The sequence below is a fragment of the Podarcis vaucheri genome, assembly GCF_965113315.1.
Source record: "Podarcis vaucheri genome assembly, chromosome: 12".
NCBI classification, from domain to species: Eukaryota; Metazoa; Chordata; class Lepidosauria; order Squamata; family Lacertidae; genus Podarcis; species Podarcis vaucheri.
Genome location: NC_138750.1, coordinates 16,440,186 through 16,466,770, shown reverse-complemented (window position 1 = coordinate 16,466,770; position 26,585 = coordinate 16,440,186). Strand labels below are relative to the sequence as shown.

Sequence of the window (26,585 nt, the reverse complement as noted above, 5' to 3'; positions counted from 1 at the left end):
CAACCAGTTGGCAGCATTTTTTACTGAATTGCCAAAAGTCAGATTTTTGCTGAATTTCTGACCCCGCGGCTTAGGGATTTTTTCGAAAAAATATTTAATGCCGGTTAAGTTTTTGAGGGCTGATTTCTTGTCCTGTGATAAAAAGCCTTCTGTTTCCATTGCCAAAGCTTTCAGGGGAGCATTTGCAACCGGCTGGCACCATTTTTGAGTGAACTGCCAAAAGTCAGATCTTTGCTGAAATTATGACCCCGGGGCTTAGGGATTTTTTCAAAAAAATATTTTTTGCCGGTTAGGTTTTCGAGAGCTGATTTATATTCCTTTGATAAAAAGACTTCTGTTTCCATCGCCAAAGCTTTCAGGGGAGCATTTGCAACCGGTTGGCAGCATTTTTTACTGAATTGCCAAAAGTCAGATTTTTGCTGAATTTGTGACCCCGGGGCTTAGGGATTTTTTCAAAAAAATATCTTCTGACGGTTAAGTTTTTGAGGGCTGATTTCTTGTCCTGTGATTAAATGCCTTCTGTTTCCATCGCCATAGCTTTCAGCGGAGCATTTGCAACTGGCTGGCACCATTTTTGAGTGAACTGCCAAAAGTCGGATTTTTGCTGAAATTGTGACCCCGGGGCTTAGGGGTTTTTTCAAAAAGATATTTTCTGCTGGCTAAGCTTTTCAGGGCTGATTTCTTGTCCTGTGATAAAATGCCTTCTGTTTCCATCGCCAAAGCTTTCAGGGGAGCATTTGCAATCGGTTGGCACCATTTTTGAGTGAATTGCCAAAAGTCAGATTTTTGCTGAAATTGTGACCCCGGGGCTTAGGGATTTTTTCAAAAAAATATTTTCTGCCGGTTAAGTTTTTGAGGGCTGATTTCTTGTCCTGTGATAAAAAAGCCTTCTGTTTCTAAAGCCATAGCTTTCAGGGGAGCATTTGCGACCGGTTGGCAGCATTTTTGAGTGAACTGCCAAAAGTCAGATTTTTGCTGAATCTGTGACCCCGGGGCTTAGGGATTTTTTCAAAAAAATATTTTCTGCCGGTTAAGTTTTTGAGGGCTGATTTCTTGTCCTGTTATAAAAAGCCTTCTGTTTCGAGTGCCAAAGCTTTCAGGAGAGCATTTTCAAGCTTTTGGCACCATATTTGAGTGAATTGCCAAAAGTCAGATTTTTGCTGAAATTGTGACCCCGGGGCTTAGGGATTTTTTCAAAAAAATATTTTCTGACGGTTAAGTTTTTTAGGGCTGATTTCTTGTCCTGGGATAAAAAGCCTTCTGTTTTGAGTGCCAAACCTTTCAGAAGAGCATTTTCAAGCTTTTGGCACCATTTTTTAGTGAATTGCCGAATTCGGATTTTTGCTGAAATTGTGACCGGGGCTTAGGGATTTTTTCAAAAAAATATTTTCTGCCGGTTAAGTTTTTGAGGGCTGATTTCTTGGCCTGTGTTAATAAACCCTTCTGTTTCCAGCGCCAAAGCATTCAGGTGAGCATTTGCAATCGGTTGGCACCATTTTTGAGTGAATTGCCAAAAGTCAGATTTTTGCTGAAATTTTGACCCCGGGGCTTAGGGGTTTTTTCAAAAAGATATTTTCTGCTGGCTAAGCTTTTCAGGGCTGATTTCTTGTCCTGTGATAAAATGCCTTCTGTTTCCATCGCCAAAGCTTTCAGGGGAGCATTTGCAATCGGTTGGCACCATTTTTGAGTGAATTGCCAAAAGTCAGATTTTTGCTGAAATTGTGACCCCGGGGCTTAGGGTTTTTTTCAAAAAAATATTTTCTGCCGGTTAGGTTTTTCAGGACTGATTTATTTTCCTTTGATAAAAAGACTTCTGTTTCCATCGCCAAAGCTTTCAGGGGAGCATTTGCAACCGCTTGGCACCATTTTTGAGTGAACTGCCAAAAGTCAGATTTTTGCTGAAATCGTGACCCCGGGGCTTAGGGATTTTTTCAAAAAAATATTTTTGCCGGTTAGGTTTTTGAAGGCTGATTTCTTGCCCTGTGATAAAAACCCTTCTGTTTCCATCGCCAAAGCTTTCAGGGGAGCATTTGCAACCGGTTGGCAGCATTTTTTACTGAATTGCCAAAAGTCAGATTTTTGCTGAATTTATAACCCCGGGGCTTAGGGATTTTTTCAAAAAAAATCTTCTGACGGTTAAGTTTTTGAGGGCTGATTTCTTGTCCTGTGATTAAAAGGCTTCTGTTTCCAGCGCCAAAGCTTTCAGGGGAGCATTTGCGACCGGTTGGCACCATTTTTGAGTGAATTGCCAAAAGTCTGATTTTTGCTGAAATTGTGACCCCGGGGCTTAGGGATTTTTTTCAAAAAAATATTTTTGCCGGTTAAATTTTTGAGGGCTGATTTCTTGTCCTGTGATAAAAAGCCTTCTGTTTTGAGTGCCAAACCTTTCAGAAGAGCATTTTCAAGCTTTTGGCACCATTTTTTAGTGAACTGCCAAAAGTCAGATTTTTGCTGAAATTGTGACCCCGGGGCTTAGGGATTTTTTCAAAAAAATATTTTCTGCCAGTTAGGTTTTTCAGGGCTGATTTATTTTCCTTTGATAAAAAGACTTCTGTTTCCATCGCCATAGCTTTCAGGGGAGCATTTGCAATCGGTTGGCACCATTTTTGAGTAAATTGCCAAAAGTCAGTTTTTTACTGAAATTGTGACCCCGGGGCTTAGGGATTTTTTCAAAAAAATATTTTCTGCCGGTTAGGTTTTTCAGGGCTGATTTATTTTCCTTTGATAAAAAGACTTCTGTTTCCATCGCCAAAGCTTTCAGGGGAGCATTTGCAACCGCTTGGCACCATTTTTGAGTGAACTGCCAAAAGTCAGATTTTTGCTGAAATCGTGACCCCGGGGCTTAGGGATTTTTTCAAAAAAATATTTTTGCCGGTTAGGTTTTTGAGGGCTGATTTCTTGCCCTGTGATAAAAACCCTTCTGTTTCCATCGCCAAAGCTTTCAGGGGAGCATTTGCAACCGGTTGGCAGCATTTTTTACTGAATTGCCAAAAGTCAGATTTTTGCTGAATTTATAACCCCGGGGCTTAGGGATTTTTTCAAAAAAAATATCTTCTGACGGTTAAGTTTTTGAGGGCTGATTTCTTGTCCTGTGATTAAAAGGCTTCTGTTTCCAGCGCCAAAACATTCAGGTGAGCATTTGCAATCGGTTGGCACCATTTTTGAGTGAATTGCCAAAAGTCAGATATTTGCTGAAATTGTGACCCCAGGGCTTAGGGAATTTTTTCAAAAAAATATTTTCTGCCGGTTAGGTTTTTCAGGGCTGATTTATTTTCCTTTGATAAAAAGACTTCTGTTTCCATCGCCAAAGCTTTCAGGGGAGCATTTGCGACCGGTTGGCACCATTTTTGAGTGAATTGCCAAAAGTCAGTTTTTTGCTGAAATTGTGACCCCGGGGCTTAGGGATTTTTTCAAAAAAATATTTTTGCCGATTAAATTTTTGAGGGCTGATTTCTTGTCCTGTGATAAAAAGCCTTCTGTTTTGAGTGCCAAACCTTTCAGAAGAGCATTTTCAAGCTTTTGGCACCATTTTTTAGTGAATTGCCGAATTCGGATTTTTGCTGAAATTGTGACCCCAGGGCTTAGGGATTTTTTCAAAAAAATATTTTCTGCCGATTAAGCTTTTGAGGGCTGATTTCTTGTCCTGTGATAAAATGCCTTCTGTTTCCATCGCCATAGCTTTCAGCGGAGCATTTGCAACCGGTTGGCACCATTTTTGAGTGAACTGCCAAAAGTCAGATTTTTGCTGAAATTGTGACCCCAGGGCTTAGGGATTTTTTTAAAAAATATATATTTTCTGCCGGTTAGGTTTTTCAGGGCTGATTTATTTTCCTTTGATGAAAATTCTTCTGTTTCCATCGCCAAAGCTTTCAGGGGAGCATTTGCAACCGCTTGGCACCATTTTTGAGTGAATTGCCAAAAGTCAGTTTTTTACTGAAATTGTGACCCCGGGGCTTAGGGATTTTTTCAAAAAAATATTTTTGCCGGTTAAGTTTTTGAGGGCGGATTTCCTGTCCAGTGATAGAAAGCCTTCTGTTTCGAGTGCCAAACCTTTCAGGAGAGCATCTTTAAGCTTTTGGCACCATTTTTGAGTGAATTCCCAAAAGTCAGTTTTTTGCTGAAATTGTGACCCCGGGACTTAGGGATGTTTTCAAAAAAAATATTTTCTACGGGTAAGTTTTTGAGGGCTGATTTCTTGCCCTGTGATAAAAAGCCTTCTGTTTCGAGTGCCAAAGCATTCAGGTGAGCATTTGCAATCGGTTGGCACCATTTTTGAGTGAATTGCCAAAAGTCAGATTTTTGCTGAAATTGTGACCCCGGGGCTTAGGGATTTTTTCAAAAAAATATTTTCTGCCGGCTAAGCTTTTCAGGGCTGATTTCTTGTCCTGTGATAAAATGCCTTCTGTTTCCATCGCCATAGCTTTCAGGGGAGCATTTGCAATCGGTTGGCACCATTTTTGAGTGAATTGCCAAAAGTCAGGTTTTTGCTGAAATTGTGACCCGGGGATTAAGGATTTTTTCAAAAAAATATTTTTGCCGGATAAGTTTTTGAGGGCTGATTTCTTGCCCTGTGATAAAAAGCCTTCTGTTTCCATCGCCAAAGCTTTCAGGGTAGCATTTGCAACCAGTTGGCAGCATTTTTTACTGAATTGCCAAAAGTCAGATTTTTGCTGAATTTCTGACCCCGCGGCTTAGGGATTTTTTCGAAAAAATATTTAATGCCGGTTAAGTTTTTGAGGGCTGATTTCTTGTCCTGTGATAAAAAGCCTTCTGTTTCCATTGCCAAAGCTTTCAGGGGAGCATTTGCAACCGGCTGGCACCATTTTTGAGTGAACTGCCAAAAGTCAGATCTTTGCTGAAATTATGACCCCGGGGCTTAGGGATTTTTTCAAAAAAATATTTTTTGCCGGTTAGGTTTTCGAGAGCTGATTTATATTCCTTTGATAAAAAGACTTCTGTTTCCATCGCCAAAGCTTTCAGGGGAGCATTTGCAACCGGTTGGCAGCATTTTTTACTGAATTGCCAAAAGTCAGATTTTTGCTGAATTTGTGACCCCGGGGCTTAGGGATTTTTTCAAAAAAATATCTTCTGACGGTTAAGTTTTTGAGGGCTGATTTCTTGTCCTGTGATTAAATGCCTTCTGTTTCCATCGCCATAGCTTTCAGCGGAGCATTTGCAACTGGCTGGCACCATTTTTGAGTGAACTGCCAAAAGTCGGATTTTTGCTGAAATTGTGACCCCGGGGCTTAGGGGTTTTTTCAAAAAGATATTTTCTGCTGGCTAAGCTTTTCAGGGCTGATTTCTTGTCCTGTGATAAAATGCCTTCTGTTTCCATCGCCAAAGCTTTCAGGGGAGCATTTGCAATCGGTTGGCACCATTTTTGAGTGAATTGCCAAAAGTCAGATTTTTGCTGAAATTGTGACCCCGGGGCTTAGGGATTTTTTCAAAAAAATATTTTTTGCCGGTTAGGTTTTTCAGGACTGATTTATTTTCCTGTGATAAAATGCCTTCTGTTTCCATCGCCATAGCTTTCAGTGGAGCATTTGCGACCGGTTGGCAGCATTTTTGAGTGAATTGCCAAAAGTCAGATTTTTGCTGAAATTGTGACCCCGGGGCTTAGGGATTTTTTCAAAAAAATATTTTCTGCCGGCTAAGCTTTTCAGGGCTGATTTCTTGTCCTGTGATAAAATGCCTTCTGTTTCCATCGCCATAGCTTTCAGGGGAGCATTTGCAATCGGTTGGCACCATTTTTGAGTGAATTGCCAAAAGTCAGATTTTTGCTGAAATTGTGACCCCGGGGCTTACGGATTTTTTCAAAAAAATATTTTCTGCCAGTTAAGTTTTTGAGGGCTGATTTCTTGTCCTGTGATAAAAAGCCTTCTGTTTCGAGTGCCAAACCTTTCAGGAGAGGATTTTCAAGCTTTTGGCATCCCTAAGCCCCGGGGACTAACACAGAAGTTAGTCTCACTGTGTTCAATGACACTTTGCTCCTAAACTGCACGTTGGCTTGTAGCCAGAGATAGCAGGGTATAACAGACAGCAAGTCAAGTGGCAATTCTGACTTTGAAAATACAGTCAAAGGGAAAACAATCAATGGGAAGGTATTTTGGACTGGGTGGGGATTGATAGAAAATGTCCCCTATTCAAAGGGGTTCTTACCTGAGCCATAATGTTCTGCTCTCACCTCCTTTCAATCCTCAGATATTTTTGTTCATTTTCATTTTCATTTTCGTTTTAACTTTATATACTAAATAAATAAATAAATAATGTTCTCAGCAGGGCAACAGTTGACGTCAATATAACATCTCCTGGCAACACTTCCTTAGTGTAGAAAAACAGAGAACACAGACATTTTGGATTTAGAAGGTTTTAATAATGTTTTTGGGTGGCATGCATACTTGTGGTACCTCAAGGTTAAAGCACATAAAGCATTTAAAAACCATATTGTCAGGAAAGCACTGTTTAATGTCTGGACAAGATATAGAGACTTACTTGAAAATAAAACCCCAAGGTGGTTGTCACCGATGGAGTCGAAGGCTCAGAAAAAGCTCAATATGGAGGCCAAGTGGCCGAAATATTGGGAAATTTTGGTGCAGGAAGGAGAGAATCTGAAATTGCAAAGTTTTGAGAAACTAAAAGATAAAGTGTGAGATTGGCTTCACTATTATCAGATAAGAGAGACCTTTAATCTAAATTAAAAAATTGGCTTCCAGGTGGAAAAATCAAAATTGGAAACAGAACTGTTAGACCCTAAAACAAAGATACTTTCAAGAATGTATAACTTGCTGTTAAAATGGAACACACAGGATGAGACGGTTAAATCTGCTATGATTAAATGGGCACAAGATGTTGGACATAATATTATGTTTGCTGACTGGGAACAGTTGTGGACCACAGGTATAAAATTTACGGCATGTAATGCCCTAAGAGAGAATATTATGAAAATGATTTCTAGATGGTACATAACCCCAGTCAAGCTTGCAAAAATCTATCATTTGCCCGATAATAAATGTTGGAAAAGTAAAGAAACTGAAGGTACATTCTTTCACCTTTGGTGGACGTGCCCAAAGATTAAGGCTTTCTGGGAGATGATCTATAATGAAATGAAAAAGGTATTTAAATATACCTTCCTGAAGAAACCAGAGGCCTTTCTCTTGGGCATAGTCGGCCAATTGGTGCCAAAGAACGACAGAACTTTTTTATGTATGCAACAACAGCAGCAAGAATATTGATTGCAAAGTATTGGAAGACACAAGATTTACCCACACTGGAAGAATGGCAGATGAAGGTGATGGACTACATGGAACTGGCAGAAATGACCAGCAGAATCCGAGATCAGGGAGAAGAAGTGGTGGAAGAAGACTGGAAGAAATTTAAAGACTATTTGCAGAAATACTGTAAAATTAATGAATGCTAAAGGGATGTTGGATTGAAAATAAGCGGTATTGGTAAAAAGATTAATAAGAATATGTAAATACGGATTGACAATGGTTGGAAATTGTGATGGGATGATGAGCTGCTTGTGCGTAAAATCATAGTCCCTCAGAGTCTGTGCAAGTTCACAAACCTCTGTCTGTGACGGAGCCCCTCAGACATGGCTGCTCTAGTCACTTGCAGATTCCGACAGTGGTTGCCTTCGGAATCGCTTCCAGCATAAAAGCTCCTTAACGGAAACACGTCTTCTGGACTCGCGGCGTGACAGTTTCCGGCGAGGAGTGGGTCTCCCTATGGGAGGTCCAGAAACCTCCCCACTGTTCTCGCTGGACGTGTCCCTGAGCCCTCCCTCTTGCTCGCTTTCCCTCAGAGACCCACCTCTCCCCCTGCTGATTCCTGCTTCAGCTGCTGAGTCTCTCCCAGCCTCCGTGAGCCCTTCCACCACCTGTTCCTCCGATGGCAGTTCCCTGACAGAAATATATAGTTATAAATAGGATAAGATATTAAGTAAAGATAAATGATAGAGGGTAAGGATTTGCTGAATTAAATATTTGAACTGGAATACAAAAAAGGGGTGTGTGAGGAGGTCAGGAAACAAGTAATTGAAATATAAGACATGAAAATATTGATTCTTTTTTTTCTAACTTTCTTTTTACTTTTTATGTATTTTGTCTTTGTATTTTCGTATCTTTTTTTCTTTTATTATTGTTATTCTGTTCTATTTTTTATCCTTAATTCTGTAACTTTTTACTGTTTGTAAAATTCTAATAAATATCTTTTTTTTAAAAAGAAAGAAAGAAAAACAACAGGAAACGCGTTTTCCCTGCCAGGATATTTTTCCACAAAGAGGCCTAGAGCCCCACCCCAACTCCCCAATATCTCAACATTTTAGAGGTCATTCCTGGTTCTTTTCACTTCTAGAAGTGTAACTAGATTTTTTCGATTCATGGCAGAGCAGAGAAAGAAAGAAAGAAAGAAAGAAAGAAAGAAAGAAAGAAAGAAAGAAAGAAAGAACTGGAAAAGCATTCCATGAAAAATGACTTCCACCAAAGGAGATATTGAAACTATCCCTCCCTTTGGATTCCTCTATGAAAACTGCTACTAAGATGCTTGCAGGAACCTCACTGACATCCATGAAAAATGGGGGGTGTAAATCAGATGTGAATAATCTGTAACCCATCAAGTCAAAAGCAGCGCACTAGCTATGGGTTGTGGGTTTGGCCAGAGCTTCTGTCACTTTTGATCTCAGATGGGAACCAAAACCAGGAAGACAAAATGTATTGAGACAGATGGGACTCTGTTCAACATTACTGAACGTTGGAGACAGTTTTGTTTAAGAAAGCTTTCCCCAAGGCCCAACCCAGTCATTTATGACTTGTACCTTGGTAGGAATGGTTTCATTGCCTTTTGAGTGTGTAGGAATGGCCTCACTGTTTTTAGAATTCCTTTTTTTTGTTTTTGTTTTTAATCTTAGTCTTGTACTTTGCTTTGATGACCTCAGGCCATCAAATAATAAATGACTATTATTATTCGTCAAAACTTGTGGGCGCACTCAATGGTAAAATGTTTCATAAGAGGAGGGACCTATTTCCCCCTTATATAAATCGGGCATTTTCTGTGGCAGCCCTAAGCAACGTAACAGAGGTGTGCCTGGCACCATCATTATATAGCTTCTGGCAAATGCCAGAAGTAATTAATAATAATAATTAATAAGAATAATTAACAATAAAATATTTATATATAATTTTCTTTTGCATTTTCCTATCATACTGAGATTAGTGTTAGAAACTTCTCAGTAGATATGTTCAGGAATATACACTTACTTTTTTAAAAAAAAATTCAAATTAATGCACCAGGGCAGTGCCACACAGCAAATAAAAGTTGGCTTGAATTCCAAAGGCTGGGGTCACCAGGGACTGAGATCAGATTGAGCCTTCACCTCATTGGTATTCCTAAGTGTACCACATTGTTTTATTTTCTCCCATTTTAATTTCTTTTACCATTCATACATTTGGGGGGAAACTAACACACTGGACTTGTGAACTCCTTGCTAGTGAATGGGACAACACTGCCTTTCACTGAGGGAGACCGTACAGGGAATGGCTCAATACTCAATACTATGCCAAAGGTCCTAGGTTCAGCTATAAACATCTCCAGGGAACATTCTGACAATGAGGAGAATGTATATGGAGATACATTCTGACCCCTGTCAGAAGCCCCAGAGAGCCCCTGCCAATCAATGTGGACATTACTGAGCCACATAGACCAATAGTTCTGACTCAGTCTAAGACATGTACCTCCATATACATTCTCCTCATTGTCATGACAGGCATTATGCTAATCAGTCGTAAACAAACAAACAAACAAACAAACAGGGAATCATCCACCCATATGCCTCCCAAATGCTAGAAGCTTGACACATTTCAAAATTTAAAAATAACCCTTTCCCTCTTTTTAATCGCAGGAGCTGCTGTTTCCATCTCCACCGGCACTGTGTTTTGTGGCCTTCTATTTGCAGCCATTAGCTATGCTTTCCTTTTTATTGTCACTTGTCCACAATCGGTGTGTTTCCTGGATAATGCCTGTTTCATTGAATTACAGGTACTTCACTTTAGAATTGCTTCTGAAGGAGCAAAAAATAATCAGGATAATAAGGAATAATCAGCAATAAGGAAGCAGTTTAATCAATACTGGAAATATAGAATTGTACTATTTGGCTATGGAAAACCTGGCAACCTAAGATTGCACCTATAACTTTTCCATTAATCCCAACATCACATCAGCCAGATTTTTTCCCCCAGCAAGGGAGAGATAAGCAATTTGAACCCTGGGGATCCAAAGGTTAATACACATTACGACATTTCTATATCAACAATCAACCTGTATCTATTAGCCATATAAATTTACCTTTGTCAAATCTTAATACTAACTGGATTTATTTAAATCAAATGAAGCTCTGAGACCCTTAACACAATTTGAAAAGTTCTATAAGCACAATGAGTGGGGGGGGGAGGATTAGTTTCTAAATCATACTCCGTGTTGCTTAATGTAACTTACAGATCTATGGAACCCCTAAAAATATGGTAACTAGATACTAGCAAACAAATTCTTCTCAAGGATTGGAATAAATTTTGGGGATTGTGACCCTTAAAATCTCTTTTTTGCTGGTTGTAGTAACTGTAATGTGCTGTATTTAGATGCTATATGATTTTTAATTGTATTTTTACAAACACGCCACAGACCACCTAAATGAAACTCAAGGACCACTAGGGGCACCATAAGAGTTACTGGTGGGTGTGCTGGTGCCCACGGGCACCAGGCTGACAATCCTTGCAAGGAAGACAGGGCTTGCTTTGCAGTATAAATCCACCTGCTCGTGTTTCTAAGTTGGTCTGAAATAAAATCAACAAATGGCTATCAAAAGTGCTAGGAACATGGAAAATGGATCTTGCAATGATTTCCCAAAGTTTTAGGTTTCTCACAACCAAAACATCAATCAGGCACAAATAGCCATTCCATTCTTTTTCTAAAAGGCAGTTCAAAAGGGAAGGAGAAAGGATTACCAGCACGACCCGTTTTCTTAGCTTCAATACAGCGAAGTGGCAATTCCATCTTTCTTGAACAAGCCAAAGAAACCCATAAAGAAGCAGAGCTCAGAACCGTCAAAAGCTGCGCAACCTGTAAATCAGAAAGAAACATTTCCTCACACCTTCAGTTTTACAAGGACTCTTAAATCTTAAACGCAAAGAACCAGGATTTTGTTTGTAACCGAACAATTGATGAACATTAGCCCTTCTGTGGCCGTTATAGAGAAAATGTTTTCTTACCTGTCTGACAAAGCCGTTCAGTTAATGCAGTTTAGTAAAGGTAAAGGGACCCCTGGCCATTAGGTCCAGTCATCATTGATAGGACATAAAAGGGCCCGTCTGCCAAGTCTAAGGGTGTGAGCAGGCTTTCATGGAAGGAGGCAATCTCTTACGATGGTGAAGGGAAGATTCCTCTCCCTGTTCCCAACACGTGAGAATCATGCTATAAGCTGCCCAGAGTGGCTGGGGACACCCAGCCAGATGGGCAGGGTATAAATCATCATCATCATCATCTGACTCTGCCATATCCCATCTCCTATATCCAAAATGTGAATTAAAGGAGAATTTGTGGGATGTGAAACTCCTTCTGGACCGTCTTGAGGGGCTGGGAGCTGGGGGCACTGTCATACAGTGGTTCCGCTCCTTCCTCCTGGGCCGTGTTCAGAAAGTGGGGGGGGGATGAGTGTTCAGACCCCTGGGCTCTCACTTGTGGGGTGCCTCAGGGTTCTGTCCTCTCCCCCATGCTTTTCAACATCTACATGCAGCCGCTTGGAGAGATCATCAGGGGGTTTGGGCTGGGTGTTCATCAGTATGCGGATGATACCCAGCTCTACCTCTCTTTCAAATCAGAACCAGTGAAGGCAGTGACGGTCCTGTGTGAGTGTCTGGAGGCGGTTGGAGGATGGATGGCGGCAAACAGATTGAGATTGAATCCTGACAAGACAGAAGTACTGTTTTTGGGGGACAGGAGGCAGGCAGGTGTGGAGGATTCCCTGGTCCTGAATGGGGTAACTGTGCCCCTGAAGGACCAGGTGTGCAGCCTGGGAGTCATTTTGGACTCACAGCTGTCCATGGAGGAACAGGTTAAATCCGTGTCCAGGGCAGCTGTGTACCAGCTCCATCTGGTACGCAGGCTGAGACCCTATCTGCCTGCGGACTGTCTTGCCAGAGTGGTGCATGCTCTGGTTATCTCCCGCTTGGACTACTGCAATACGCTCTACGTGGGGCTACCTTTGAAGGTGACCCGGAAACTACAGCTAATCCAGAACGCAGCAGCCAGACTGGTGACTGGGAGTGGCCGCCGAGACCATATAACACCGGTCTTTAAAGACCTACATTGGCTCCCAGTATGTTTCCGGGCACAATTCAAAGTGTTGGTGCTGACCTTTAAAGCCCTAAACAGCCTCAGTCCAGTATACCTGAAGGAGCGTCTCTACCCCCATTGTTCTACCCGGACACTGAGGCCCAGCAGATGGGTGGGGTATAAATAATAAATTATTATTATTATTATTATTATTATTATTATTATTATTATTATTATTATTATTATTATTATTGCAGTCAAGTACAACATTCCTAGAGTGGATATGCTACGGAATGCTTTGTATCACCCAGGAGAAAACTTCCTGTTTCCTCCTGAGCCGGGACAAAACTTCCTCTGCATGTGACTAGAGTTTGTGAGGCCAAACCTGGGCAAGGGAGCACAGCTCCTTCGTTTGTCTGTTCGCAGTCACTTAGGAACTATTCCCTTATGGGATAGTTCCAAATGTGTATATATTTTTGTAACCTAAGTCTGCCTTCAGGGATCCAACTGTGAACTGAATGATTGTGAGTAAACTGCTTTTATATTCACTTTAATAAGATTGTCATTTCTATTCTTTTTAAGAGGGGCAAGAAGGGATCTTACCAAGAATCTTATATAGAGAGGTTCAGACGAACTTGCAACAAGCAAACCGCTGCGCGTTTAAAGGAAGAGTAGGCAAACTAAAGCCCGGGGGCTGGGTGCGGCCCAATCGCCTTCTAAATCTGCCCCACAGACAGTCCAGGAATCAGCGTGTTTTTACATTAGTAGAATGTGTCCTTTGATTTAAAATGCATCTCTGAGTTATTTGTGAGGCCTGCCTGGTGTTTTTACATGAGTAAAAGTACATGAGTGTGCTTTTATTTAAAATGCATCTCTGGGTTATTTGTGGGGCATAGGAATTTGTTCATCCCCAAAAAAAATATAGTCCGGCCCCCCACAAGTTCTGAGGGACAGTGGACTGGACCCCTGCTGAAAAAGTTTACTGACCCCTGGTTTAAAGGGGAACAGTTTAAACTCTGCTAAGATACAGAACTTGCTAGCGCAAGTTAGGAAGGATATCATTAAACAATATATCCTCTCCTGCCTCTCTCCCACAGAATTGTCATCAAATCAGCAAATTATATTTTAGATCTGGCTCCACTGCTGCTCTTCCATCGCTGTGAGGAAAAAATATGCTGAGAACATCTAAAGCAAGCAAACTGGTAATAAAGATGAGCATAGCTCCAACAATGAATTCAAAGTCTGCTGAAATAACAAACCGAATGATTGCTCTGTTGCTAGGATGCTTCTTCAAGTACTCATTTTGGCACCAGCCTTATTCATGAAACCTGTGTCATATAAATCAATAGTCGAGGCAGTTCTTATCCACACAAAAAACTCAAAATTAAAATCGATGGCACTGCAACAATTGCATCTCCGGTAACAGTGGGTTTCCATTCTCCAATATACTCTCCATTTCTTATATCAGTGTATATCTTAGCATTTTCAGATAGCCGGTGTCTTTTTTCCATTTTCCATTCTGAGAGATCTGTTTGTCTCTCTTCCACCCCGCCTTTGGTCTTCCCCGTGTTTTCATTCACTTAGCCATAATTCCAGGAGGCTTCAGAGGCATCCTAGACATATTACATCTGCATTGCCATTTAGTAATTTGTAGGGATAATTGCAGCCAAATGTGGAGATAATTACAGTCAAATGTGATGGATGCACATAACACTGATGCAAATGGTATTGGGAATGGGCCCATTCACCCATCTAGCTTTGATGGGTTTAATATCCTCATATTTCCTCCCTTGGTGCAAAACTTGTTCAGTTTCCTACTTCCTTCATTATAATAATATGTGCCCACAAACCATGCATATATATATAACTTTCAACTCAGGATAATACTTCACGAATCCAATGGAGGGGATTGTAATCTGTGGAGCCTTATGCCACAACTCACTGTTTGTCACAGGGCTCTTTGGTATCATAATATTAGCACACTTGTTACTAACCGAGCAACAAGTCAGAGTATAAGAATAGATGCAGCATCTTAAAACCCATAAGATGTTATACCTCCCACGCAACTAAGCTAAACTGTTCTTTTCTAACTAAGAATTTCTGCTATTTCTTTGTACCACCGTTCTTTCAAAAGTGTCAGCTACAACAACATATTGCTACCCAAGCAATTTGTATTTTGTGTTGTTGTTGTTTTTGGTGGTGGTGGGAACTCAATTTCCCCTTTTAAAACTCAAACTGAAGCAGGCTCTCGCTATTCACTGAATGACCACCTGACTGATCACTTGCACTTAATGATCTCTTTGAACTTTCCCATTTCTATAAATTGTCCATATATCATCACTGGCACTGTACCAGCCCCTGTGTTCGTAAAGTTGCTCTTGAGATGCCCTTAAGGTATTTGCTCTGGCCAAAGATGATATCCGACACTCTACTACAGCACAAGTCCTTTTGACACCTGGAAGCTTGTCAGAAGGGTGTGGAGAAAGACAGAAATGTCTGCTAGGTGAGTTTTGACACCCTTGCTTTGCCTATTCAGTTGCAGGCCCCAATAAACCTGCACCAGTCTGGGCTTCTCTCTTTTGCCTCCTCCTCCTCCCCTCCTTCTTCCACTTGCCACTGGCCCTGGTCTAGGTTTGTGGTCACCTGGTGCTAGAACTAAGTTTCGGCAGGAGAAAATCCCTGTCTGGGACACACTGACTATTTCTGAAGAATCTCTAACCCTAAGGACCTTTTCTAGTTGGTATTTCTCTCAGTACTACAGCTAGCTAAACAGAGAGGCACTCTGAAGTGGAAGGAAAGCTACCTGGGAGGGCCCAATTTTCTTCCTAAAAGAACATTTAAGCTATGGCAAGGAAGAAGGTAGATCTACTGGTAGATCTCAGAGTGATTAGCAGTAGATCAGCAAGTATTTCTGATTCCCAGTTGTTTAACCATAGCAACTGCAAACCATCTTTCCCCACCTAAATTAGACAGCTGTAAGGAAAGGAGAGCTAATACCAGGAGTGGACCTTTGTGTTCAAGGACCATGAATTCGGCTGAAAATAAACTCTTAGGCTCAGAATGTGCTCAGAGGCATCTTATGCTTTCATTGAAAGGACATGTCTTTTTAAATCTGGCTCTGATGACCAGAACTTGGGGTTCTAGTAAAATACAAAGTAGATCCAACAGAGCTATACTCTGCACCCCACTCTGCTTTAAGTTATGACGTAATTGTACTTTTTCAATGAATGGACCTGTGACCCCAATTTCTCCCTGTTTCTACATGCTTCTTACTTTATGCTTTTCTCCTCATACAGTATAAGAAGCTTGCTTGCTTTGCAAAATGACTCTAATATTGCAAGACATTGAAAGAACAAGGTCAACTAGTCTGAAGCCCCGACAGCTTGCTAATTCTTCCTGCATCCCCAATTAGTGAATAGAAGATGCATTTCTGTCTTTCTGCTAGCATAATACCCATCACAAGCCTCTCGCTGGCCTTCAGCAGAAGACTGGGAGGGTGGCATTAAAGCCAGGAGAACAATAATTAAACTGGACTCAGACATTCTTCATGTAGCAAGATAACACTGACAGGGAAATGAAACATTCTGTATGGGACAAATTTATAACTTTGCTTAAATATATCTGTTGCTATGGCATTGTGCAGGACACAGGAGCAATTCCGGGCCCAATTCAAAGTGCTGGTTTTGACCTATAAAGCCTTAACCGGCTCAGGACTGCAATACCTCAAGGGCCGCCTCTATCTGTATGAACCTACCCAGACCCTGAGATCATCTTCTGAGGCCCTTCTTTGTGTGCCTCCCCCTCAAGAGGTCCGGAGGGGTGGCAACACAAGAACGGGGCCTTCTCTGCAGTGGCTCCCCGTCTGTGGAATGCTCTCCCAAGGGAAGTTCACCTGACACCTTCATTATACACCTTTAGGTGCCAGGCAAAAACATTCCTTTTTAACCAGGCCTTTGGTTGACCTGATCGACATCCCATACCCTTTTAAAATGGGGCTCTTTTTTGGGGGGGGTGTATTATCGGGTTATTGCTTATATTTTTATTTTAAATACTGTTATCTTTTTATATGAACCGTCGGGCAGAATAATAATAATAATAATAATAATAATAATAATAATAATAATAATAATAGTAGTAGTAGTATAGAGATAGCCAATTAGGATGGTTTAAGCTTAAGATTGTGTGAGATCGTGACGGTGGTGAGGACCACCATCCTGTCATGAGAAAAAACAGGAAGTCCTGGTTTTACTGGGATAGTTGAGGGGTATGAGATGGCCACATTATTTGTCTCCCTAAGTTTTATTCTGGTTAGTTGAAAAATACTATCAAGAGCAAGTGTCATACATCTCAACAGTATGTGCTTTCCCATGTACTTTGCCCTGAACGACAATGTCTTTTTCTTCGTTAATTACTTAGTGCCTTGGCACATTCTGAAAGCAAGTATTTTATCAACATGACAATCTGTGGGTGTCTTGCTGTCAGGCGCAGGTTTTGCTTTCCATCTTTAAATGGAAGGTTTCAATTTGTGCTAAAACCGAGTGTCATCCTTCATGCGATCTCTTAGCTGCTTCGTGAAGCTTCCCCTATGAATGAATGTTTCATCTTGGTGAGATACATCGACATCAGTCCCTCTGTTTGCGAACTCCGGTAGTGAGTGCCAACAGATAGTAAAACATATGGCAAAATAGATCCTGAGGTTTACAACACAGTTTGGTGTATATGATTTTTGCTCTGTACTTTCTTTTCTGCCTTTCTTATTTTTTAGTTTAACTAGCTATGTTAGGTAATTTAAAAAAGAAAACTACAATGAAAATCACTTTGTTTGTGTATACAGATGCACAAAAAAACAAATGTTTCGGGATCAACTATTGAGGATTTTTAGAGGTTTTTTTAACTCATGTTGTTGCATCAAGGCTTAATTTATTACAGCATTTGTATTCTTCATATATAAGCATATATATTTTTCAATGTTGAGGGCTAAGGATTTGCATAAGCCTTAGATTTTCATCCTGTGTGAAACATGTGCTGCTCTTGGAAGAAAGATAATAAATATATTTGACATTAAAAAAAGAAAACTACAAATCACTGCAAACCCAAATCACTGCAATGCTTACAATATTATTTACCTGTGTTTGCCAGTCTAAACGCTACTTTCAACTGTAAAATAAACTGCAATTGCAACTGTCCCACCACTTTCTCATAATCCAGTTTTTTGTTTTTTGTTTATTTTGCTTGCTTACTGGCAGGAACCCTGAGCCCTGCTACTAGGATAAAGGTTATACAGCACAACACTTGGTTGTAGGTTCCACACTTCTTAATGACAAATAGACCATCAAGGAACAAAACCCACCCATTCATATTTGGGCAAAGGGTAAACTCCAAGGTACAGTGGTGCCCCGCAAGACGAAATTAATTCGTTCCGCAAGTTTTGTCGTCTAGCGAATTTTTCGTCTTGCGAATCACGAAATCCCATAGGAATGCATTGGAAATCAATCAATGCGTTCCTATGGTCAAAAAAAGTCCAAACAAAGCCAAATTTGGTACAACAACAGTTTATTAACTGCTCTTTAAAGTCACACATACTGTAAAGAGCAGTTCAAAAATTGAAGGGAAAATAAATTAACTTTATAAACAAAACATGTCTTTGTTTTTAGACAAAGGAAACAAAGTCGCAAGACGTTTTCGTCTTGTGAAGCAAGCCCATAGGTGAAATTCGTCTTGCGAGGCAAATTGAAAACGGAAAAACCTTTCGTCTAGCGAGTTTTTTGTCTTGCGAGGCATTCGTCTTGCGAGGTACCACTGTATAAGACAAGGAAACAATATATTTAAGCATCATGTTTTGCAGGTTTTTATAAACTCATCAAATTATTATTTATTTAAAGTCTTTCTAGCCAGCTTTTTCATTTTTTTTAAGGCTCAAAGCTGCTTACAATCTAATAATAAAACAATAAAAATTCAAAATAGGAAACAAGCAAGTAGATAAGAGGACACAGACAACACATATCAGAGTAGGGTTGCCATATTTCAAACAGTGAAAATCCAGATAGCTGTTGAGCTTTTTTGGGCAAAGTTGGTGAGCTATTTTTAGGTTGCCATGCATCCCTATATATACATGGGGGGGGGGGAGCATCTCTGCATAGTGTCGGAAAGTCATCAGAGAGGGAACAAGAGTTGGTTAGGGATTCCATTTTGACTTGGTTCCTCCATTTCAATATAAATTCACTGGCTGATTTGGTTTCATAAATAAAAGAATGTGAAAACAGATAACAGATGGATGTGCTCTCTCCGCATCTACAAAATAGACTTTAAAAAGGTGAGGAGACTAACATTTTGTTCTTTTTCCATTTCAGTGGCATAGCACAGTTTCGTCACACAACAAAGCCTCCAATTTCTCAGTTGCCTTGTTCCCATCCCTCATATTGGTGTCTTCTCCTGACCAGGTGAAGCAATCTAGTAAGGGGTCACAATGTCACAAAACTGCATGCTTGCCTTCCTGCTTACTTCCAAGGGTATAAAATAGAAAAGCAGACTAGGAAACCACTATCTATGAAGTATCTGTAAATAGTGGTTAGTTCTTATCATTGCATAAAATAAAGTGAGGATACTCAAAATACTTATCTGCTTTATGTTTATAATTTCACACAGTGCTCCATTAGAGTGCAAGATTAACCTATAATATAGAGCTTTGCCTAATGAGGCTATGGAAAGACGCAGTGGAGGGATCCCATCTGGCAAGAAACAGATTACCTTTTTTTGCATAGTTTTGCAAAGCAGCCATCTGATTTCTCAGGATATAGAGTAAAAAAAAAAAAAATGTTGGTGTCAGATTTTTATTATTATTTTTGCCCCCGCTTAGGAAGTCTGGGTTACAAATGGAGGACTCAAGTTTAATCCTCATGTAAATTGAGGAGAATTCTGAGGTTAATAGCTGATTGCATTTCTTAATGACACAGACTGGGATCATTATTATTATTTTGTTCAGTTCTGTTTAACTGGAGATTAAGGGATGGAACTCTACTACAAAATGCAGTTGTCCAATCAGTGATACAAAAATTTGCTTGGGAGCCATACCTCTGAATGAGGAATGAATCAAAAAAATTAAAAAATGAAAATGGGTAATGCCACTGTAGCAGTATGTGGAAGTCTTTCAAGTGACTGAAAAACTTCATATTAAAAAGGATAAATGTCTTTACATGTTACTTTACTTTACAGGTTTGTGGTTTTCTTTTTGGTTCTTGTTTTTATTATGTATTTTGTGTTTTTATCTTGTATTTTTATGTTATGTACTTGAGATCTACAGAGACGAAGGGTGGCATACAAATTTAATTTGTTGTTGTAGTAATTTCAGCATATGTTTCTCTTTTTAAAAAAAACCATTTGAAAGGTCAATAATATTTTAAGTTTGGTAGCATCTGCTTTTTATGTCCTTTCAGAAAAAGAAATCGATTTTTCATTATATTTTGGAGAATTTGCAACATGAACCTCCTGTTCTGCAACATTTGCATTTTAGGTCCTGTAAGAAGAGTATAGGGACGCGGGTGGTGCTGTGGGTAAAACCTCAGCGCCTAGGACTTGCCGATCACATGGTCGGCGGTTCGAATATCCGCGGAGGGGTGAGCTCCTGTCGTTCGATCCCAGCTCCTGCCCACCTAGCAGTTCGAAAGCACCCTTAAGTGCAAGTAGATAAATAGGTACCGCTTTATAGCGGGAAGGTAAACAGCATTTCCGTGTGCTACGCTGGTGCAGGCTCACCAGAGCAGCTTCATCACGCTGGCCACGTGCCCCAGAAGTGTCGCCGGACAGCGCTGGCCCCCGGCCTTTTAAGTGAGATGGGCGCACAACCCCAGAGTCGGATACGACTGGCCCGTACGGGCAGGGGTACCTTTACCTTTTAAGAAGAGGATAAGGGTTTTTAAATCTATTTTTATTGAATTTTATCCATATAACCCAAAGGACAAAATAGAACCTCATGAGACAAACAAATAAAAACTAAACCCAACCAAGGCTGGCATGAGATGTTACATTCAGAAGAAAAAATAATAAAGCCGGATATTTATAATGAGATGCAGAAAGGTAAGTGGAAAGTACCATCATAAGGAATGAGGCCCATGGCTTGCAAGATACAGTGGTACCTCAGGTTACATATGCTTCAGGTTACATACACTTCAGGTTACAGACTCCGCTAACCCAGAAATATTACCTCGGGTTAAGAACTTTGCTTCAGGATGAGAACAGAAATTGTGCTCCGGCAGCGCGGTGGCAACAGGAGGCCCCATTAGCTAAAGTGGTGCTTTAGGTTAAGAACAGTTTCAGGTTAAGAACGGACCTCCGGAACAAATTAAGTATGTAACCAGAGGTACCACTGTATACAGAAACATAAGCCTGTGACCGAAACCATCAGAAGCACAAAGAGTACCAAGAACAGAAAGGCTTTATTTTACATCAAGTGAAATGTTGAACCGGTTAGATGTTAAAAAAGGTAAAGGGACCCCTGACCATTAGATCCAGTCGTGACCGACTCTGGGGTTGTGGCGCTCATCTCGCTTTATTGGCCGAGGGAGCCAGCCTACAGCTTCCGGGTCAGCATGACTAAGCCGCTTCTGGCGAACCAGAGCAGCGCATGGAAACACCGTTTACCTTTCCGCCGGAGCGGTACTTATTTATCTACTTGCACTTTGACGTGCTTTCAAACTGCTAGGTGGGCAGGAGCAGGGACCGAGCAACGGGAGCTCACCCCGTCGCGGGGATTCGAACTGCCGACCTTCTGATCGGCAAGTCCTAGGCTCTGTGGTTTAACCCACAGTGCCATCCGCGTCCCTTGGTTAGATGTTACTTATCCCAAATTTGTTGAAGGACTTGCAGAAGAGACAAAGTCCCTTTTTCTATAAGAAAAGCATATGAGATAAACTATATTCACCACTAAGAATTCAAAGCTGAGCTTGAAATGTCAGACATCATCTTTGCTTGTGGAAATTATTTGGTTGGGTGGGTGATTGATTATTTAAGGTGGCAGCGGGAATTATTTCTGCAAAAGAGGGGGAGAGGACATCACCTTCTACTATTTGAAAAGGATGGTGTTATTGATGATGTGGCAGAAAATAAGAGGCCCTCATCCGAATTCTGGATGGGTAGCAGCTGTGGCCGGATGCAGCTCCCCCTGGGCACAGAGAGAACAATTTTCTCTTGCAGCTGGCCACTGGAATCTACCTCAGCCAGTCTTGTGGCACTGCCCATCAAAAATCCTTATCTGAACCAGCCAATCATGGCCTTTGTTTGGTGGGTGGGGCAAGCACAGAGGACCAAGGTGTTTCAAATGCTTGGAGTGAGATCTTAAAAAAGGAGAATTTGATTCTTAAAGTGGCAGCGTTTAAATTCTTAATTACCAAGAAAAATAAACATTGTCTTCATTTACTCAAGCCCCTTTTCCATAATCAGGTTTGCCTTTGCATTAAGTCATTAATGCCTTAAGATAAAAAGCAATCCCTTTGGCATCCTGATATGTTTCCTCTGCAGAGCGATAAGCACCACTCCTTTTCCATTAAGCAATTTGTTTGTGTCATTCATTATCTGTCATCTGTACAGAGAATGTTTGAAGCACAATCCTAAGCAATGTTTACTCAGAAGCAAGTCCCATTGTATCTGACTGGGCTTCCTCCCAGGGATGTATGCAAAGGATTTCAGCCTAAGAAGGCGTAAAAGGAAATCATTTATTTTTCTAGACTCCTGTGATTTCATCAGCATGAGAGTTATCAAAAGGGGCAGAGATAAGAAGCATTGTGTGTGTGTGTGTGTATATGTGTATATAAATATAAATATAGTCTATAAATATACACTATATATATACACACATATACATATATACACATATATATAAAAGAACTGGCATAACATAACAATCTTGTGTTGCAGCTAGAACAAGGTAGGCATTTATAGTAACAGGATTTATTCTGTGTGTAGAACTGGGCTTCCATGGTGACCATTTTGGGCACCGTTCAGTGCTTTTGTTCTGGAGCTGCGAAGCCCAGGTGACATCTGCATGCAGACTCGGTGCTGCTGGCAGGTAGGGATGCTGGAGAGATTTGATTCTGTTGACATTTAGAGGCAAATCTAGTTCATTTGGCAGAACCGAAATGCAGCCATCTTTTGCACTTCTCTGAATATTGCAGGAGAGTTCCTGAGCCAAGTGGTGTTCTCTTACTAGGGCTGTGCACCAGATTCATACGAGTCCTGGGCCAGCTTGGGCTTATTTGGAGTAAATTGGGCATCAATCAAGGTGAGACAGCCACGGATCACTACGGTTCAGGTTTGATGGCTCAAAGCAATCTGTGGTGGTTGGGGCAGGGCCTCAAGCAGGAAGGGGAACAGGAGTCAGGTGTGAAGCCTTGCACAAAGGCCAAGACCTACCAGACGAGCAGTTGCATCTTCCACCTGACCCCTCATCCTGCAGGATCAGAGAGTGGAGGGCATTGCTCCAGCAGGATGCAGGCACAGCTCTGAAAGTGGCTTTCCTGCAGAGAAGCCACTTGTGAAGAGCACCCTACAGAATTGAACTGCCCGCTCCTGGTGAAGGAAGGAGAGGTTTTCTTCTCCCAAGTGCTCCCCTGTTATGTACTGAGCTGAATCCTAGAAAAATAGGATCCAGAATGCAGCAGTCTGATTGGTCTGCAGGAGCCACCCAATCCAGCTCCAGGTGGAAGTGAATCAGCGACTTGATTGGCCTGCAGGAGCAGCCAATCAGGCTTCTGAAGGAGGTGAATCCACAACCTGACTGGCCTACAGAAGCAGCCCAGAATTAGCCAATCACGCGGGGCCCAGTGTGTAAATAATGTATATATAGCTAGATGTTTTGGGGAAAGTTTTAATCATTGCTACTATGAACTGAATAAAGAGCATGAAATTCACACTCAACTCCGAGTATAGTTCACCCCCCCCCTTCCAACAGGAGCAGCTCACAGTGACAAATACAAATGCAGGAACAAAGCAAATAATGCCTTTTGCCTTTGACAGCTGTGTGGCTGGCACAAATTAAGCAGGGTGTTTTCTAACACTGAAATGCAATTTGTGGGAGAGCATCATCTGTTGACTATCTGTCATCTGATTACTTGTGTGTGGACCCTATGCTTCAGCGCAGCAGTTTATAATATTGTGAACATTGAAATTCACCCACCTAAGGATGAACTTTTTATGAACTGAAAAGTTCATTTGTACGAACTGGAACTGAACTACCTTGTTTTGTAGAAGTACAAAATTCATCTGGAACTAGTTCCTTGATTTAGACAGAATGAACTTTTCAAGTACTGGCCACATGGGAGACCTCTCATATTACAAAAGATTCCTAGAGGGGTTGGTGCAGAAAGGTTTTAAATATCACTTGGAGACAATATAAAGGAAACAGAAATTAACAGGACACCAAAATAACTACAGAAAGCGATCACTGACAAGCATTTGTTATGAAGTTTGTATCTACAGAGCTACCCATGAGTATGGATAATCTATGTTAGATGGATTTGTAAATGAAATAATTTTTTGCCAAACGAGGAAAAAAGCACCTGGTCTGCACATGCCCCTTATTAGTTTCAGGCTAGTCTTGGATTTCTGTCTCCAAAAGCATAAGAATTTCCATTTATCCCACCGATTCACAAAATAATCAGCCTCATACTGTAGCCTTTTTAATCCATGGGTAGGAAAATGTTGCACCCGAGCAGGGACGAAAAGGAGCCAAACGACACCAAGGGGTTAAAATCCAGAGAAAGAGTTTTTATTCTGCCAACCCGGGTGGGCAGAGGAGCAAGTGTGATAAGTCACAAAACAAGCACGAAGTTCACAGCCATTGCACATAGTTTATATCCCCTTCCAGTTCCCTCCCCTTTTCTCCTCCTCCTGCCCATGAGTTCCCCTGAGCATGAACAGAAAACTCCTGTCTTGGGACCATTTTTGGACTTTTCCCAGAAAGGGGGTGAGAGGGTTTCAGTGTGTTCCAGTTGTTTCATTCTTGTGCTTTGGCATGGTTCCCGGACAGAAAGCAAGTTGCAATGTGGTTCTTTAGCAAGGCCAGAAGGCATGAGAAAGGCCTGAGAAACAATGGACTGTTCTCTACCTTGTTGCAATCTTTTTTAGTTACAGCAAGCGGAATGCTTAGCTAATGTTTTTTTGTCTTAGAGGAAAATGCAGTTTTAAAAATGCTTGAAGCGGCCTGGCTGGGGGGGGGGGGGATTCACAGTTTTAGGGCTTTTTGGGGTAACCCTAACTGTTCCCCTTCAATACTACAGTAACGTTCAGCAGTAGCAGAAATACAAAGTGGGAAATTGAATAAGGGCTTGAGAGGATTACTTACTAGCTGGCTTGGTTGGTAGGTGAAGGAACCTTAAATATACAGGGGAAACATTAACCCTGTTAAATTGATTTGTTCATGGTGCTGCCTTTTATATTTGTTTGAGACTGCTTTCCCCACCTCTCATTAAATAGGCTGCCTCTTTTATTTTACATGTTCAATTTACAGTCTACATCATCCCACTTCCATGTCAACACGTCGGCCTCCTCATGAAGTCTCAGGGCCTTAATGCTGATACCTCTGGAGCGTCTAACAACCCAAATAACTGGGAATTGTGAAACATCGCTCTAATTCCCCCCTTCATTAAAAGGGAGGTATTACATTTGGAATCACGAGGACATTTGCCATATGCTCATTAAATACTGACTGTTAAAAGAGCTTTGAGATTTGAAAAGTGTGTGAGATAAATCCAGGCAGCAAGTAATTGCTTCCAAATTAAATGAGTAATAAAGGTTTGATTGCTCAGTGCGTAGCATGTGAAAAACGTACACTATTTGGGGGGGGTTTAAAGCGGGGCTTGAAAAGGCGCAATCTGAGACATTATAGGGAACAAAAGATGGCCGTCTTTTTAGTGGGACACACTCCAAGCCTTTGGTCTAGTGCCAGACCCAAAAGCCAATTTGGTAGGATTTCCTAAACTGGTATACCAGACCTATTAGAGAGATTTAGTAACTGGAGGGAGGGAGGTGAGATAGGCATGAACCTGGAGTAAATGGCATCCATTTTGGCCTTTGTACAGAATGTGCTTGTAAGGTGGCAAAAATGAAAAGTGGCTAAAGGTATATTGCAGAAGGTTTAACATGCGGTTTTCCCATGAAGACAATACAGTCGTACCTTGGAAGTCAAACAGAATCCGTTCCGGAAGTCCGTTCCAAAAGAGATTTTAAAGGTCATGATCCCCAAATTTTACTCCAATCCTGGGGAAGAATTTGTGTGTTAGTATCCAGTTACCATGTTTTTAAGGGGTTCCATAGATCTGTAAATTACATTAAGCAACACGGAGCCCAAGTTAGAAACTATTCCTCCCTTTCTCCACTCATTGTGCTTGTAGAACTTTTCAAATTGTGTTAAGGGTCTCAGAGCTTCATTTGATTAAAATAAATCCAGTTACTATTAAGATTTGACAAGGTTAAATTTACCTTACTTTTCTGTATATTAGACAAGATTTTTATGCCAGGAAAGTAATTTTTTAAATGGGGGGGGGGCGTCTTATACATTGTCAGTGCATATTGGTGACGTGGGCTAGTTTGTTTCTGCTCCCCAGAGATTGTCAGCGGGAAAAAAGTTCAACAGCTCTGGGCAATTTCCCTCCATTTTCTTAAGTTTGAGTCCCAAAAAATAGAGGGTGTTTATCCATGGGGGCGTGTTATATACAGAAAAATGTGGTACATGATTAATAGATACAGGTTGATTGTTGGTATAGAAATCTCGTAATGTGCACAAACCTTTGGATCCCCAGGGTTCAAATTGCTTATCTCTCCCTTGCTGGGGGAGGGGAGGAATCTGGGTGATGTGATATTGGGAATAATAGAAAAATAATAGGTGCAATCTTAGGTTGCCAGGTTTTCCATAGCCAAATACCTGTAGTACAATTCTATATTTCCAGTATTGATTGAATTGCTTCCTTATTCCTATGTCCTTAGTGTAAACTTAAACGTAGAAGTTCAACACTCTGATTCTTTTTTGCTCTTTCAGAAGCAATTCTAAAGCGACGTACCTGTAATTCAATGAAACAGGTGGTATCCAGGAAAGCACACTGATTGTGGACAAGTGACAATGAAAAGGAAAGCATAGCCAATACAGTGGTACCTCGGGTTACATACGCTTCAGGTTACAGACTCCGCTAACCAAGAAATAGTGCTTCAGGTTAAGAACTTTGGTTTAGGATGAGAACAGAAATCATGCTCCAGCGGCGCGGCAGCAGCAGGAG

General features: G+C 41.0%; 1 long non-coding RNA gene and 1 pseudogene across 2 annotated transcripts in view; one reads left to right on the top strand and one right to left on the bottom strand.

Annotated features, from left to right (window-relative positions):
• LOC309515367 overlaps nucleotides 1-11,112 on the bottom strand; it is a 158,367-nt pseudogene extending 147,255 nt beyond the window's left edge. Inside the window, exons 1-2 of the transcript XR_014224579.1 lie at nucleotides 10,998-11,112; nucleotides 6,160-6,247 (exon numbers count right to left, since the gene is read on the bottom strand). The product of XR_014224579.1 is annotated as an uncharacterized misc_RNA (transcript). The remainder of the gene's footprint in view (nucleotides 1-6,159; nucleotides 6,248-10,997) is intronic.
• On the top strand, nucleotides 6,224-8,389 carry LOC309515382. Its single transcript, XR_014212442.1, has 2 exons — nucleotides 6,224-6,327; nucleotides 8,229-8,389. It is a non-coding gene; the product is annotated as an uncharacterized lncRNA (long non-coding RNA).
• Nucleotides 11,113-26,585: the final 15,473 nt, after the last annotated feature.